At 39.3% G+C, this 18,468-nt stretch overlaps 1 protein-coding gene across 4 annotated transcripts in view; it reads left to right on the forward strand.

Annotated features, from left to right (window-relative positions):
• Vwc2l (von Willebrand factor C domain containing 2 like) overlaps positions 1-18,468 on the forward strand; it is a 188,517-nt gene that overhangs the window by 118,839 nt on the left and 51,210 nt on the right. For 2 of the 4 annotated variants that reach the window (XR_015628857.1, XR_015628856.1), the window contains one exon: positions 13,362-13,510. The gene's annotated coding sequence lies outside the window, so the exon portion shown is untranslated. 4 annotated transcript variants of the gene reach the window in all.

An 18,468-nucleotide genomic window follows, 5' to 3' on the forward strand; every position in this document is an offset into this window, starting at 1 on the left:
ACAAAAAAGACTCAAAGGCTGCCTATGAAAGCTGCCATTCACTCTTAGGGAAAATTTTAGACTGAAAATTGCTGACTTGCTCCTAATCCAAGTGGTTGGGAAACAAAGGGAAGAGAGGAAACATAAGAATACGTGTGTTCTTAGAAACACGTCTCTCTGCAAGACTCCACTCTTACATCTGCAATTTCTATTTTCCTATAATTCAGCATTGCTGTTAGAGTACACACATGTACTCAAATGCACACTCATGCATATTCACACACACACACACACACACACACTCTCTCTCTCTCTCTCTCTCTCTCTCTCTCTCTCTCTCTCTCTCTCTCTCAGGAAAACTCTACTTTGCACCAAATACCTTTCATGGGAGCATTAGATATATAAAGATGGGAGAAACCTCAGGAAGCAAACAGAAGAAGAGAGTATGTGGATTGTATTAATGTCACAGGATTACAAAGTTTCAAACATCAGTGTACCATCCTGGCATGCCACATTCTTTGTCCATGTTGCTAAGCATGACACCAGACGTGACAAGAAAAACAACCCAAGGAAGATGCTTGTGATTAAAAAGAAAAGCATCGTGAACCAGCCAGGCAATGTAGCTGTACATTATCTGATGAAGATTAATATTTACATTGCAACATGTACTTGAGAAGGAAGTAAACCAGAACACCAGTGTTTCCACCAGCCAGAGATCTAATAATTAATAAAACATACACACATTTCTTCTAGCTATACTCCACACATACTTACTGTAAAAAAAACCATGGAATTAATCTTGTACTTTTTTTTTCCATACCATATGTTCACCTTATGCAAAATCCTGTCAAGGACACTTTTTCACACAACTTCTCTTTGAAAGTTTTTTCGAAGTCAGTATGTATACCATCCCTTAAAGGAAGCATAATTTACTTAGCAGTTTCCGTATGGTGGACAGTAATGGTTTCTGACCTCCTGTTATAAATGGCTCTCCAGTGAACTTCCCTGACCACGAGCCTTTGTACATATATTCACTTAGTCCCTGAGACTGACTGTAAAGAAGTAAAATTATGAGGTCAAAAGGTAGTAGAGTTTTAATGCTCTTGAAATATTTTTACTAAATTGCTTTCCAGAAAGGTTATACCCACAGATACTCTCCCCAGTGATGTACACCTGTGCCCATAACTTCACTCCTGCCAGCATCCAGTGTTATCTTTCACTGTCGCTGCCCAGCGGATGGGTGGAAATCAACATCTCTCTTTGATGGTATACTCTGGCAAATGCGACAAACCATTCAAAACTGTACATGATACACATATAAGCAGCACACACACATGCCTAGGATAAAGGAATTAAGGGAAACATGAAATTATTTAAAACATTAATACCTGGTGGTAGACTAACAAGTCACTCCCCTTTTCATCTTACAATAAGACGCATGAGTTATCCCAAAGCTACCATGTTTCAGAAAGCATGCTAGGTAATTTACATGCAGCTCCTTGTTTCGCCCTCGGAATCTTACTAAATTTTCTTAGCCAATTTGCGGAAGAAAATGTGTAAGCCAAGAAAACGAGGGAGAGGATGAGCCAACATTTCAACCCCATCTTAACTAATTTCACAGTTTCTGCTTTCTATTCTGTTTTTCCACCTAATTTTCATACGTTTGCTCTTTTGTGTGTGAGCATTTGTTATCTTTTAAATAAGCAAAAGAAGTAAGTGTACATATCCAGTCCCAAATAGAGGGGTCCTGTACCAAAACTGTTGTAAACAGACTTGGAGCCCCTTCCTGCTTTAGAAAAGAGACTAATTCTGCATCTCAGGGAGGTGAGCATAGGATGCTGGATGGCTCTCAAGAACTATGAGTTGGTCCAGCACACAGCATCATCTGCATCATTACCTGAAGCACCGTTCCTCACACTCTGAAACTACACCCCATGTAGAGCTACCTCTCCCACCAGCGACAATAACTTGGCCATTCCTTGGAGTGTGTCACTATGTGAACAGAGGCGCTGCATTAGAGAGAGGTGCATGGGTCAGAAGCCACCCAGTGCTCTCGTGCTCTGTGTGCATGAGAGAACTAGAACAGCTCTGTGGTCGTGTTCATTTCAGTAGTTTTAGGAGACAGGGAGCAAGGATGACAATTTATCGATGACAACTTGCTTCATTATTATTAAAAATCCAAATAACAATTAGATTGTTATATGAAAATCTTTGAAGTAAATGTGTAATATTTTAAAACATATTAAGACACTTCATGAAAATCTTTAAAGCAAATATGCAACATTTTAAGTGTATATTATCAGTCCGAACCTGAGTGTGCCTGCAGAAGAGGCAGTGTAGGTCACGTCTAAGAATATTTCTGGTTAGATTTAACAGCACAGGGCAGTGACTGACACAAGCTATAAAATACATATATTTGTGTATAGGTGAATAAAAGGCTATTTCAAAAGATAAGAAGCTACTTTAAAATTATTTTTGTTTTGGTTTTTATTAAATTTTGATATGTTAAATATTTATACTAAGAACACAATACACAAAGCAATAAGGAGGTAATGAGGAATGCATCCATAAAAATAAAAAGTCCCAAAGCTAATATTTTTTAATATTCAAAGAACCACACTGACTACTTATATATAATGTACTCAGATATATCATCAGATGGTTATGCTATATGGAAATAAGCATTAAGAAACCAATCTTTGTTGGTAGACTCTCAGACTAATGAACCAAGTGAACATCTGTTGACTTTGGACAGAAGAGAAATAACTTTGTTTAATGAATTTATCATTTGTTAATGATACCTGTCCATCTTTAAGGCCATAGTATCAATGACAGGGCCAACTTCCCCAGCCCCAGGACTTTACCTCCTGTAATTTCCACTTCAGTTGCCCAGTAATTGCTGACCTTAATGGTAAATATACACATACTTAGGGCCCGTGGGACATGTGCATTCATGAAAAATGCCATTGACCTGGGCAAGCCTCACTTTCCAGGAACCGTGATACACAAGGGATCTGATGAAGGTTTGTTGCTCCCATTTGCACTAAGATGTACAATTTCTAATTATTGTTAACAGCTTTCTATTTGTTATTTGTTCTTTTCTTGATCCTAAATAAGTATTTATCAAAAATATGTGTGTTTTTCAAAATTCAGATTTAACATTTTCTTTTTTCTTTTCATTTCTTCATTACATTTTCCTTTCTTTTTTCTTCCTTCCTTCTTCTTTTTGGTTATTCAAGACAAGATTTCTCTTTGTCACCCTGGTTGTCCTGTCCTGGAACTCTTTCTGTAGACCAGGCTGGCCTTGAACTCAGAGATCTGCCTGCTTCTGCCTCGCAAATGCTTGAAATTAAAGGCATGCAACACCACTGTCTGACTAAGATAACTGAAACAATTTCCTAATATGCAAAACTAAAGTACTTGAAATAGCAAAGAAAATTAAATATAAAATTATTATTTAAATTACAAAAAGACTCACATCCTACTAAATTGGGTGCTCTATTGTTGATTGATACTTTCTAGGTTAGCTTTAAGTGAGAACAGACACATAATGAATAGAATAACAACAGACTAATTAGGACCAGAAGCCTAAGAAATAGGTGACTTGTATCATTGTAAGTTTAAGTACTTGTTTATTGAAGATATAGTTCAATTGGTACAGTGCTTGCTATGTAACCATGAAGCCCAGAGTTCAAATACCAAACACTGTAAAAGTCAAGTATGAAAACATGTCTGTGACTACAGAATTATAAAATAGAGAAAAACAGATTCTGTGTCTTGATGGTGAGACAGCCTAGTCTAGGCAACAATCTCCAGCTTTACTGAGACACTTGTCTCAAAAGAGAAGATAGAGTATGATAAGGCAAAACGTCCAACCGGGGAACACACACACAGGACAAAGACAATTGCACACATGTCACATACACAAAAAGTGAAATAAAATAAAATAAAAGCATTAAAAAGAAAAATTCAAAATAAAACCTTTATAAAATGTCACATATTAAACCACATCATATTCCTTCCACTAAGAACATTTTTTAAAGCTAATTTCTGTAATATACACAGTGTTGCCCGGTAGCTGTAAAACTCGCATTACATACATTTTAGCTCTGTCTGATCCATCTCTTGCTAACTTCTCAATTTTCTGGGTCTTTAAAACACAGAATAAGATCCTCACACTAAGGACAATGGCACCCTGCTCATCTGGAAAGCTCTCTGCTCAATTCTTGTCACCAATTGCCTTAGACTTTCTAGCTTCTGTAAAAGTCTTAGATCTCAACAAACTTCTGAGGGTTTTCTCTCCTTTAGTCTGAACCAGAGATTGTTTTCTCATATGTACAAATGAGATTAAGCCACAATGGCTCTGAAACAATAAACACAGTAACTAGCTTCATTTTATTCTAATCTACAATGTTTTCATTTCACAAGTATTTAGTAAGTACCACTAGATACATTGATCCTTGTGCTAAGGATCAATGGTGACTGAGAAGTATGTTGTCACTGTCCCAGCCAAGTGACCCTAGTGAGGAAGTCAAAGATGGCACATTTACAATACCCAATTGACATTTTTTTCTCATTAATGTCCTATGTCTTCAAGTGGAAGAGTCTACCATCCATTGTTACTAAAAGGATCAGACTATTTGATTATCAACCCAAAGGAACTCTGGGTTGATAGTCATGCATTTATTATGCAATCTCCATTCAGACAAAGGTTAGAGGGACACACACATAAAAATTATCCCATTCCTATTTCCATTTCTTCCCTGACAGCTTCAGCTGGCTTCGTACTACTTTTAAATACAAGTCAAGTCTACCCACCAGTTGAGTGGTTTATATTTAGAAAATCCTGGATGTGGGTGGAAGGGTCCTGTGAATGACTGACTGACTGAATGAATGAATAATTTATTTTGGTTCCTATTTTGTCATGTTTTATTAGCCTTCTTATGTTTTAAGCAAGTTTATACTGGACTTACACAGAGAGTCAGGAGCTGCTGAGATGGTGGGGGGGTGTAGGCATTGTCTTCTGGATACAACACAGGTGTTGAACCCATGAACTCAGAGCTACTATGGTTAACTGTACAAGACCTGCACAAGACTAGGTCTGTCAGTACTCCATCATCAATGGGATGAGGGGTTAAAGGCAGTTAGTGGTCACTGGGGAAAGGGAGCAGCTGGTAAGTTGCCCTTCTAAGAATATTTTTATTTGCAGATCTGATGTAAAAATAACAAGTACAATAGGTCAGATGCCACTACAAACCACCACAAAGTTGTTGACTTTAAGCAATGGAAATTTATTCTCTTATAGTTTTGAGGACTAAAAAGTCCAAAGCCATGTTGACTCTGGCCATTCTTTCTGTGATCTCCAAGGTCAACATTCTTGACTCATCACTGGGTTTATGGCTCATCAAAATGATGCACTGTGCTATCTCAAAGTCCTCAATTTAACTATTAATCTAGAAATAGTTTTCTTCATCAAATCATTATCACAGGTCATGCCAGATTGGTGTATCTTTTTCAAAAGGGCGGAAATTAAACCTATCACATAAGACTAATCCAATTTTAGATTTATTCCTTTTTTTTTTAATTGAATTTTTATTTAAGTTTTGAATGTTATTTCCTTTCCCAGTTTCCTGGAGATAAGCCCCCTATCCCATTCTCCTCCCCTTCTTCTATAAGGGTGTTCCCCTCCCCATCCACCCCCCTCTCCATACTGCCCCCATATTCCCCTACACTGGGGGATCCAGCCTTGACAGGACCAAGGACTTCTTTCATTGATGCCCAACAAGGCCATCCTCTGCTACAAATGCAGCTGGAGCCATGGGTCTGTCCATGTACAGTCTTTGGGTAGTGGTTTATTTTGCAATTAAAAGTAATTTCATTCTACTCTATCCATAAAGATATAGAGATAGAGATAGAGATAGAGATATAATAAATTTGATTAGCTCTAAATAATACAAAAAGCCACAGAGAAATGATCATCATTATTGTCCACTACAGTTAACTCTTTCTCAGCATGAAAGAACATCTGGGGTGAATAAGCTAGATATTTAGGGATACAGCCATTTCCTATCTCAGAGTTGGTTATAATTCAATATATATTTAATATATGTATTCAATACTTCAATAATTCATACACACAAGCAAGTTAAAATGGAGCAACTCTCCTCACTAACATCTTTTCCTCTTCTCTAGTACAATTTAGCTCCTTTACAGCAGAATAAGTGTTTGACATACTAGCAGCTAAGACACTTAGTGGCACTAGAGCCTATTTAAGTGAAATCATGATAACCCACATGAGAATAAAATTCATAATACTGACAGATAACTGCAATGTGGGTGGACTCTACCCTTGCCTGCCTAGACTAGAGCCAGCCCATATCTTCTGTTTCTTTGGTCTTTGCTACTTTCTCTTCTCTTTGTCACAGATTGTTATTTTCCCCCCAGACTCAGAACACTCCTGTGACCTCCACTGAGCTTAGAACGAGGTCCTTAAGTCCATCTACAAGTCTCATGTTTCATGGCCCACCTAACTTCTCGTCTCCTGTTACTCTTCCTCAATTTCGTCTTTTGTTTCATTTCCTGATCTACTTCCCAAACATGTGTCTTTCTAACTATGACCCTCCATGTCTCGATTTCCATCCATTGACTACAAGTAGTCTGCCTTCTTATCGTCTATGTTAGTAAGATGCCCATCTTCCACTCAACCCTCCTTTCCTTTCCCTGATTATTGTACATTGTACCATTAGGTTATTTTTCCATAAAGTCTCTGTATTTATTTGACATGAAGTAATAATTTCCCATTAGCATACCAATTGTTCTTGTTAGTTGTCTCCCTAGCATAAGCAAAGTCTTTCTAAAATCTTCTTCTCCAGAGAATACGGATCCTTACTTGCTAGGATCAACCAGGGTCCAGGGTATCACTTAGATGAGATAACTCTCAGCTTACTTATATCTGTCTCTATAAGTATGAGCTAAACATGCATAAAGCACCTCTTTGGGTATAAAGATTACAGTAGGAGATCAAGGAAAGTGAAGTGTAATCTATTACATTTGCAGTCTTTATCAGATTCAAAGAGCAGACCTGTTTTCTTTCTGGGCCAGAATAAACCCTGAATCAGAAATCCATGTGCCTTACAACTGGTATGTCATCTGTGATTTGAATCTCATTTGCAACATTTGAATATCCATTGAACCAGTGGATATTCTCCATCAGTGGGAAAGTTACCATGTATTGAGGTAGCCCTTTTCTTCTTTTAAGACTTCTGATTTTTAGGCTGAAGAGGTGGCTCAATAATTAAAAGCATTGGCTGCTCTTCTAGAGGACTTGGGTTCAGTTCCCAGCACCCACATAGCAGTTCACAACTGTCTGCAACTCCAGTTCTGAAGATCTGACAATCTCATATGGATATGCATGCAGACAAAACACCAATGCACATAAAATAAAAAAAAATATTTTTTTAAAAAAGACTTTAGATTTTTAAAGATCCATAAAACATGAGACGGGTTGGACTTCATAATAACTCCAACCCATAGGTCCTTTTTGATATTTAAATGCAAATGAAACATGCCTAATCTCTTCTACATGCCTTGGTCATTGGGTTAGGTTTTTGTTGTTGTTGTTTATTTCTTTTTTGTTTTTGTTTTTTTTTAAGAAAGCTCTGTTGTCTCCCTAACTTCTCTTTTCTCCTTTCAACTATTGCTAATATGCTGTTGTTTCAATGGTATCTTTCAGTTCTCACCAGGGAATAATCCCAATTTATATCACTTCTTTTCTTGCCCACATAGCAGATATATACCAGAAATGAACCACTTACTAGAAGTAATTGGGTCACTGCAGAACAAAGCAGTCTTTTAAACCCATGTTCATGGTGTCAAGGAACAATATAAAAACATCAACACAGCATATCAATAGTGGGTAATTAACACACAAAGGACAGGGGAGGGAAATGTCTGGAAAATGCTGGCTTCCATTTGCCAACCACCCCAAATCCCTAATGATTTCTATTCTCCATTTGATTCTTTTTTTCCAACTAAGTCTATCCAAAATTTTAGAGACAGTAACTCTGTTTGGTGCCCTTACATATCTGACCAGGTATGACAAATTAAGAAAATGGTCATTTCTTAGGATTTTAGATAGTATACAGGTATAGATAAACAACATGCTTTACAGGCACTGTCCAAGTATTGGTTGATGACTAGTGACTGTCTACAGTCACAAGTGAAATGCTGGCAAAACAAAGAAGGCATAACCTATGCCAACATGCTTGCCACCGAAGCACTTTGTCTTTCTCTAGTGCAGCTATTAAGAGCACTAAAGAAAACTTGAATGTTGTATACTGTAGGACAAACTCCATCAGCTTTTCTACACTAAACAATAGAGACTGACTCTCCAAAAATTTGATTTATGTAGCCCTGATCACACTATGGAGAGTAGGGATGGCCACGGGTGCTCTAATTCCAAGGCAAGGGACTTGTAATTAGATTATAGTTTTGGTAAATAAGGCTACCATTTGCCTTGGGGGTTTGTTGATAGTTGGGTTTCACATTAAAAGTAGTCAGTGGAAGCTAAATGATCAGAATTATTAACTTAATGTACTTCTTAGAATAATTTCTTCTGTGACAGAGGTAAGAATGTATATTCAGTTGACATCCTTAGGCATGAAATAACAAAGATGATTTGTATGAGACTGAAGGGCAAAAACTATTTGTACTATTCTTTATGTAGGGTTGAGAGTGAGAGAAATAGTCTTCTTGAGGGACAGCACACATAACCCCAAACTATCATCCCTGAAAACATACATACAGGTAACAACATACATACTGAGCAGTCTACATTTAGAAATATGTATGTATATATTCTAATAACAACAATCAATGGAAAAGAAAGTCATGAACTTGAAAGAGAGCCAGGAGGTGTATATAGTAAGGTTTGGCAGGAGGATAAGAAAGGTAAATGATATAATGCTATTATAACTTCAAAAATAAGAGAAAAAATTAAAAATACTTGTACGGAAGCCTTTGTTAAATCCAACTCTTGTCCCACTAAGCTGTGAACCTTCTCTACAGAAGGTGTATACAGTGAAGGTCTGAGTCATTGACGTCCTTGCATTGCTTCAACATGGAGTACTACCCCAGTGTTGGGGAAGTCAAACAGTAACTGTGTTTTCTTTAATTTTCATCTCAAAGAGAAGATCCACATTGTCAATGTCCTATGCTTGTCTGCTAATGTGCTGCAAGCTTAGGGTCTATGATTTTGTCCCTCCTCTGTGCTCAGATGAAAGCTCTCAGTCTGAGAAACTTCTATCCTAAGATCATCCAATGGGTCCCATAGCATCCCCACGTTTTAAAACACTATATTCTTACAGGCTGCTGTGTCTTTGGACTCATGATTGCTGGGGGGTGGGGAGCAATGGCGTGTTAAAGTCATGAGAATGACAACAGTTCAGAGAATAGCTCATCGTGTGGGGGGAAAGTAAAATTACTCTGTAATTCCCATTCCATTCCCTTTGCAAAGTACTTTAAAAACTGAGTGTGTGCCAAGTGGGGCCCTCGCCAAGCCTTCTCTCCTTCACAGCTCACCTTCCCTTAGCCAAATGTAAACGTCATGACAGTCCTGCCATTTCTGTGGCATCATGTTATGTGGCTAACAGAGACAACCGGCAATTATTTAGTGAGGAGAGAAAGTCAGCGCCAACAGCAGAGAAGGTCAAGATTGCCAGGGAGCTCAGCTGTAAGAAACGAGTCCTCTCTTTCTAACGGTGCGAACTGTCGGTAGCCACTTACTCATTTCAGGATGACGTAGGTTCGATGATGTTCGTCTCTCCTTCCGTGCCATGGCAGCGTAGACTTTATTAGTAACACGTTCTTCTAACCAATAACACTGAAAAGCCATGCAGAAGTGACCACCCACTCATGCCTCACCGGCTCACAGGCCCCCTGAGGAGCTTAAATAAAGGAACAATGAAGAAGGAGATTCCTAAAGAGCCAGATGGACAAGCATTCAGAGACAGACAAGATTTCTAATAGGAACACATTTCCATCAGTCATTCACAGCTCAGGTAGACTTGAACATACACTAGTGTCACAGGTATCCAGTTACACATGTTCTCATCTCAGAGTAACCTAAGGATGTATGTATGCATAGGATCTGCATATTCCTAAGCAGTACTCAGTATTTAGACAGCATTCACCTGGTAACAGCGAAACCCCACAGAACCTCTGCTTACGCAGCCTCATGAACTCTGTGTGTGGGTGCCTTGCTACACCGGTAATCACATTAGGCTGAGTAGGAGAAATGAAAAATACAGTCATTTCAATGATAAGGATAGCTTGATATTTTTCACCCACACAGTCATTTGAATGTTTTGTGAATCTAAGATGTTTCCATTCTCATCCTTAAATGAACTTTACTCTGTTTTGAAATCAAAACTGAGTCTACTTTTCTGTTGACAAAGAAGATTGAAAAGGAAAGTGGTCACCTTAGACCCTTCCAACCACGCCCCTGCATGTCTGAATCACGTGAGGAACACAGAAATCATGAATGCCACAATTAATGGGGCCAGGAAAGGTGGCTATAATTATAATCTCAGTACTAGGGAGACTGAAGCAGGAGGATTAACAGTTTGAAGCCAGTTGGGTTTGCATAATGAGTTCTGAGGAAGTCTGAGATATGTAGCCAGCCGGATCCTCCTTTACTAAATAAATGTTTTATTAAATAAATAAAATAAAGGTGATAAAAAAGAATCAGCATCTACTGCCTGGAGAGCAAACACCCGGAAGCTTCCTGACATGTCAAGGCATCTGATCCTGTTAGAAAGAGCAGATTTTTCTGCTGAGAATGTAAGGAAACATGGCCAAATAATTATTCCTTGGAAGTAACAAATGCTTTTTAGATCAAGTTATTTTTTTCCTTGGTATGGCATTCCTACTTCTAAATATATGGACTTACAGGTAATTCATTCTGGCACAGTGGGGAAAAAAATTAGAAAATAGAAGCAATTTTGCATTCGCTCTGTATTGGAGCATTGGGTCTGTTCTGCAGGTAATCAACTTTCTTGTGAGTTAAGTGCTCTATTTTTCAGGAAGGGTGAACTCTTCTGTCGGCAGATGTCAAGCAAAGCCATTTCTTAAGTGGACTCTTTGCAGAAGTGGTTTGCTTCCCATTAAGGCAGAGTTAGAGTTACTGTGGCCTGCAGGACAGTGCAAGCAAGGCAGTGATGGATTAGGATACAGAGTTTTTAAGACACACACACACACACACACACACACACACACACACACCAACAAAAACACACATCTGTCCTGGGAGCTCCTGAGATCTTTATGGAACAGAGCAGGTTTCAACGTTGGTTATCTCACTTACCATATTTTTAAAAATGAATATAAATGAGAGCTATAGTAACACACCCATAAGATCCCCACGAATGCATCATTTAAGCCTCCCTCCAAGGAGTGATGCCAGAACTCTTGCTATCTCTATCTGGGCTCTGTAAGATTAGGGGAAGAAAGAGAAGTCTAGCTCTTTGAGATTTCTAGAAAGCGTGACCATAAAGGGGAGCCATGGAGATGGGTGACAGGATAGGGATGGATGGTGACACTACTGCTCTACATCATCCAGGTCTGGCTCCATCGGTGCTTGCACAACAGCTGGGACACAGCGAGAACGTAAGAAATGGATAAGACTCATGGTGGTGATAGCAATGGTCAAATTATAGTTTCTCCAGATTCTAGGTTAAAAGGTGATAATGACCTTCTATCTTTGCTCATAGAGATATTACTGAGAAAATAGTATGCTTTTCCTATGTATGCACTACTAAAAATTAAAACTTATTTCATTAGAGCCACACTGAGAAACGTACCCTATTTTTTCCATGAGCATCTTCTTTCCCACTGAAAAAAAATGGTCAAAATCTTGCCTTTCCTCTCAACAGCTTCATGAAGTTAAGGTTTAATTTAGGTTGACTTTGAAATGTTTTTAACTTTTTCCATTCCCTTTTTTAAATATCAAAATTAGGAGATTAGCTCACTGGTAACTTTGTGGGTTTTTGATAACACAAGTTTTCCTGTGTCTGTATGTGTTTACTTTTAAGTCACGGATGTGTCATAGAAAGTAGACACTGGCAATGTCAAGCCCGTCTATGTTGGAAGTTTTTAACAACTGAGCAGAACTACGTAAGGTATTGCTGCAGAAACGAAACTTTCTTCCACTTGAGACTAAACACAAACAGACAGGAGACTGGGACACTGGGGATACAGATACCAAGCCTTGTCCTTGTCCTGGGGAGGTGTTTTTAATAGGTTACTTACGCTTTTTTATTGCTTCCCCTCCTGACCTAAATCCTTTCCTATTCCTCTAACAATGACCAAAACAACAGTACCATTTAGAGAGCAAAACTCAAGAGAGTCCACGACCTCTCCAAGCAAAGAGAACAAAAGTCAGCTCGTGCCCCATGTCTGAGTCACAGCTCTGCTCATGATTACCTGACAAACCACATACGCTATCACGGTCCAGTATCTTTTGTGACCCAGAAACACAGTAACGTACAAAGCTACTTTATGGAATCTTTCTGAGCAGTAATTATACCGTATGTGAACGTGTGTGTGTGTGTGTGTGTGTGTGTGTGTGTGTGTGTGTGTGTGTGTGTGTGTGTGTAAATACATACATTAAAGCCCTCTCGCTTCTTTGGGGTGCTCTAGCAATATTTAAAGATAAAGTTGGGAAAATGGAAGGAGCTTGCAGCAGTCTGCACTCTACGTGAGGCTGCTGGCATTGAACCACATGAGGTACAGGTCTCTGCCCCGGGCTCTGCCACTGACTTGCTCTGTAACTTCCACTTGAGAGTCTGCGTGCACATTCACCTTTAAAGCAATTTCAAGTGATAAGCTCCTTTGCGAGCTACAGAGAGAGGAAGCAAAAGCAAAATAAATAAATAAATAAAATCCAAGAGATTTAATAAGTATAATGAGATTTAATAAGTATAATGAAAAAATAAACAAATAATAGACAGGATCCTACTCTCAAATACACACTTGTTATTTCTCTTCATATAAATGCAAATTCAGCCCAACCGAAAGCACTCCTGGAATGCTCTGATTTAAGGCATTTGCTTAGTGGAAAACATTTTTTTTTCCTTTCTGATCTTAGTCAACCAAGTGAAGGAGGTTTTAGGGAATGCCCATAACTTTGCCTTGAATTGTGTGTATGGCTTCTGTAATTTAAATTGCCGGGGTTATCTGTGCGTAATGACAGATAGACTTTAGCCATAAACCTTCCAAGTAATGGTGACTTCCTGACAAATATTTTTAAACTGTTTTCCTTGACTCTCTGCCAATACAACGGATGGAAACGCTTTCAATTCTCTCTTTTTCTTTCTTGGCCATAGCTTCAGAGCCCTAGCGCGGCTCCATCCCTTCAGCTGCAGATATTGGTGGCTGGAGTCAAGGGCCAGGCCCCAGAAAAGTTTCACAGAAGGGACATACGTAGGGCCAAATTGGACCCTCTGATTCACACCGTGTATCTCTGAGATGTGTGGTAAGTGTCCATGGTACTGCTAATGCCACAGCCAAGATGGGAAAACAGAGCCGACTTTCACTCATTGTACCCAGAAGCTGGATCCCGATGCCAATTGCGCTGTAAAGCATATTTCTCAGGCATCGCTTTCCTGGGCACTATGCATTTTAATTGCACATACTGCAATTAAAATCTGGGTTTTAAGAAATGAACAATTCCCTTGTGCTTCCAGGTCAATTGCGCTTCTGTATTCTTTGACAAACAAACAAATCTGCTTAACAACTGAAGTTGCAATAAGAATAGAAACTTAAGGTTTTAGTAAGTTTGGTTTAAACAAGAAAAATAAAAAAACACATGAGCACCAAGGAAAAAGCAATGGGGCGGTGACAAATAGAAGGTACATTCGAGACTCGCTTGCTGGCCAACTCTGAAGAGCATCAGTTATTCATTACAGTGTGAACAGTACCCCCTGTAGTTCTGTAATTAAGACATCCTACAAGATCATAAATACCCTAGCGCAGTTTCGTAAAGGAAAACTGGGTCCAGTGAATTAGAAGTGTCCACCAAGGAGACAAAAGGTGGGGCAAGAAGATGGATTTGATAGATAAAGCGTTTTCCACATAAGCGTGTGACCTGAGTCCAAACCCCCAGGTCCTGCAGAAAGCCAGGCGAGATTGTTCAGATTTGTAATGCTGGCACTGCTGCTCTTACAGTGAGATGGGAAACAGAGCGAGGAGAATTTTCTGGAGCTTGTGGGTCAACTGTCCTGCCACGCACAGCGGCAAACCATAAGAAATCCTGTCTGAAACTAGGTGGGAAGTCAAGACCTACACCTGAGCTTGCACTCTGACTTCCTCCCGTGTGCTGCAGCAGGGGCATGACTGACATTAGTCTGTTTTAAACATTTACATGAAGTCATCTCCAATATTATCCCTAGCACTCACTGGAGGACAATCTGTAACTGTGGAAAACATAATGCAGAGATCTTAGCCTCCCTCAAACAGTATTCACACCGTTGGAAGTCTATTAATGAAGAGATTAAGAAATTCCAATAACCTTTTGTTGGATTACGGTAGTCTTTAGAAAGATATTGACTCGCTAGAATGCCTGATTGTTTGTATAGTTACAACTAGTGGCAATTCTGTTTTTAAACGGCAGAGTGGAGCCATTAAAAATTACAAGTAATGTTGAAACAATATGGACATTATTTGAAAATGATTTATAGATTTGTTTCAGATGAGTCAAAAATGTTCTTTAAGCTAAACCATAAAGTCCATTCACTGTCAAAGATGAGCAAAGGATTAGCCTTGTCTGGAGGTAATGTTTTGTAACTCTTTATTTCAAACTGCATCCCTGTAATGTTTCTGAAACTATCTCTTACATATCGCCAGACAAATTTCTATTTAATCTTTGCTTTCTGTCTTGTCCTTCATAAAAGCAGTGGATGAGGCAAAAATACTTTTCAGCAAAACATCCTGTGTTCTTCTCTGCAGCTCTGGTCCTACCCCTTCTCTTTTGTATCCCTCAATTTCCAGTTTAGAATCTCTTATTGAAGTTGACCTATTGACATGTACTTGAGCTTGACTCCCAAGAAGAAAATACAAGGTTTATTTCATTTGAACTTAATTAGATGCTACAATAAAGACTATAATCCAACGGCACTGTGACCGCTGATAAACCATGAGCTTCCAGGGAGGCCTACAGACAGACGAGTGTGTCATAAAGTTGTATGAGTTTGATCCAATTTCAAACACTAAGTGTTAGGCAGGCAACCTGACTTGCAGTGGACACAGCTATAGAGTGCCTGGATCAATTATATGAACACAGTGTTATAAGAGAAATCAATAAAATCCTAACAGAAAGTAAAACACAAGTTACAAAAATGAGAAGACACAGAATCTCTCTCTCTCTCTCTCTCTCTCTCTCTCTCTCTCTCTCTTTCTTTCTCTTACACACACACACACACACACACACACACACACACACACACACACACACTTGCCTGCATACACAAATGGTCTTATGCATGGAAACATCTAAGAAAAGACCAATAGACAGCATAGACTCTTTGGACAACATAACACCTCAGTATCTCAGGCTTTCGATCCAAGCCAGAGCTTCACCACTGGCAGACATGCTAAGTGTTAGCCATTTAAACAGTCTCTAATGTCCTGTATTTGAGCAACAATGAAAAAGCTTTGCTTCTCCTAATGCTAGACTTAGCCATCTGTCACACTGTGAGAACATACGGACTTTTTTTCTCCAACACCAAAGCCCCAGTGCATGGCATATAGTAAACACAGAGGAAATACTAGATTATAGAAACATTTCACTTTTTCTTTGATCAAATATTCACTTATTGGGTGCCTGATGCATCTCTTTCCAGTACTACAGCAGGAACAGACCTGTGTGTGAATCATACTGTAGCTGCTACCCCATGTTGGCCTTTACTGTGAGAATAACCATTAGATGGATAAAGAATTAGGCCAGCAGAAACCTTTGCAAGCCCAATGGTCACAATGGATTGAGATGAACTGCATGCCCTTGAAAACTTTCTGTGTTTACATATTTATAGCTAACTAAAAGATTGAGTCCTAGCCAGCAAACACTTGGTCCACTATGGCAAAGTGCCTTTGCTTCTAGAACAAAAAATGCTAACATCCTTCTCATGATTGGGTAAGTTCTAACTGCTTGTAGAGAGAGATTTATTTTTTTTCACATATTAATTTCTTTTAATTCTTCGTTTTAACATGTTCCAATTATAGCAATTTTAATAATTACTATAATAATTAATTACTGCTTTCTTTTTTTTCTTACTTTTTTTTATTAACTTGAGTATTTCTTATATACATTTCGAGTGTTATTCCCTTTCCCGGTTTCCAGGCAAACATCCCCCTCCCCCGTCCCCTTCTTTATGGGCGTTACCCTCCCCATCCTCGCCCCCATGCCGCCCACCACCAACAATCTGGTTCACTGGGGGTTCAGTCTTGGCAGGACCAAGGGCTTCCCCTTCCACTGGTGCTCTTACTAGGCTATTCATTGCTACCTATGAGGTTGGAGCCCAGGGTCAGTCCATGTATGGTCTTTGGGTAGTGGCTTAGTCCCTGGAAGCTCTGGTTGGTTGGCATTGTTGTTCATATGGGGTCTCGAGCCCCTTCAAGCTCTTCCAGTCCTTTCTCTGATTCCTTCAACGGGGGTCCTATTCTCAGTTCAGTGATTTGCTGCTGGCATTCGCCTTTGTATTTGCTGTATTCTGGCTGTGTATCTCAGGAGCGATCTACATCCGGCTCCTGTCGGTCTGCACTTCTTTGCTTCATCCATCTTGTCTAATTGGGTGGCTTTATATGTATGGGCCACATGTGGGGCAGGGTCTGAATGGGTGTTCCTTCAGTCTCTGTTTTAATCTTTGCCTCTCCCTTCCCTGCCAAGGGTATTCTTTTTCCTCATTTAAAGAAGGAGTGAAGCATTCACATTTTGATCATCCGTCTTGAGTTTCGTTTGTTCTAGGGATCTAGGGTAATTCAAGCATTTGGGCTAATAGCCACTTATCAATGAGGGCATACAATGTATGTCTTTCTGTGATTGGGTTAGCTCACTCAGGATGATATTTTCCAGTTCCAACCATTTGCCTACGAATTTCATAAACTCGTTGTTTTTGATAGCTGAGTAATATTCCATTGTGTAGATATACCACATTTTTTATATCCATTCCTATGTTGAAGGGCATCTGGGTTCTTTCCAGCTTCTGGCTATTATAAATAAGGCTGCGATGAACATAGTGGAGCACGTGTATTTTTTATATGTTGAGGCATCTTTTGGGTATATGCCCAAGAGAGGTATAGCTGGATCCTCAGGCAGTTCAATGTCCAATTTTCTGAGGAACCTCCAGACTGATTTCCAGAATGGTTGTACCAGTCTGCAACCCCACCAACAATGGAGGAGTGTTTCTCTTTCTCCGCATCCTCGCCAGCATCTGCTGTCACCTGAGTTTTTGATCTTAGCCATTCTCACTGGTGTGAGGTGAAATCTCAGGGTTGTTTTGATTTGCATTTCCCTTATGACTAAAGATGTTGAACATTTCTTTAGGAGTTTCTCAGCCATTCGGCATTCCTCAGCTGTGAATTCTTTGTTTAGCACTGAACCCCATTTTTAATAGGGTTATTTGTCTCCCTGCGGTCTAACTTCTTGAGTTCTTTGTATATTTTGGATATAAGGCCTCTATCTGTTGGAGGATTGGTAAAGATCTTTTCCCAATCAGGTGGTTGCCGATTTGTCCTAACCACAGTGTCCTTTGCCTTACAGAAGCTTTGCAGTTTTATGAGATCCCATTTGTCGATTCTTGATCTTAGAGCATAAGCCATTGGTGTTTTGTTCAGGAAATTTTTTCCAGTGCCCATGTGTTCCAGATGCTTCCCTAGTTTTTCTTCTATTAGTTTGAGTGTATCTCCTTGATGTGGAGGTCCTTGATCCACTTGGACTTAAGCTTTATACAGGGTGATAAGCATGGATCAATCTGCAATTTTTCTACATATTGACCTCCAGTTGAACCAGCACCATTTGCTGAAAATGCTATCTTTTTTCCATTGGATGGTTTTGGCTCCTTTGTCAAAAATGAAGTGCCCATAGGTGTGTGGGTTCATTTCTGGGTCTTCAATTCTGTTCCATTGGTCTATCCATCTGTCTCTGTACCAATACCATGCAGTTTTTATCACTATTGCTCTGTAATACTGCTTGAGTTCAGGGATAGTGATTCCCCCTGCAGTCCTTTTATTGTTGAGGATAGCTTTAGCTATCCTGGGTTTTTTGTTATTCCAGATGAATTTGCAAATTGTTCTGTCTAACTCTTTGAAGAATTGGATTGGTATTTTGATGGGGATTGCATTGAATCTGTAGATCGCTTTTGGTAAAATGGCCATTTTTACTATATTAATCCTGCCAATCCATGAGCATGGGAGATCTTTCCATCTTTTGAGGTCTTC

The sequence above is a fragment of the Rattus norvegicus genome, chromosome 9 (assembly GCF_021556685.1).
Source record: "Rattus norvegicus strain SHRSP/BbbUtx chromosome 9, alternate assembly SHRSP_T2T, whole genome shotgun sequence".
NCBI lineage: Eukaryota > Metazoa > Chordata > Mammalia > Rodentia > Muridae > Rattus > Rattus norvegicus.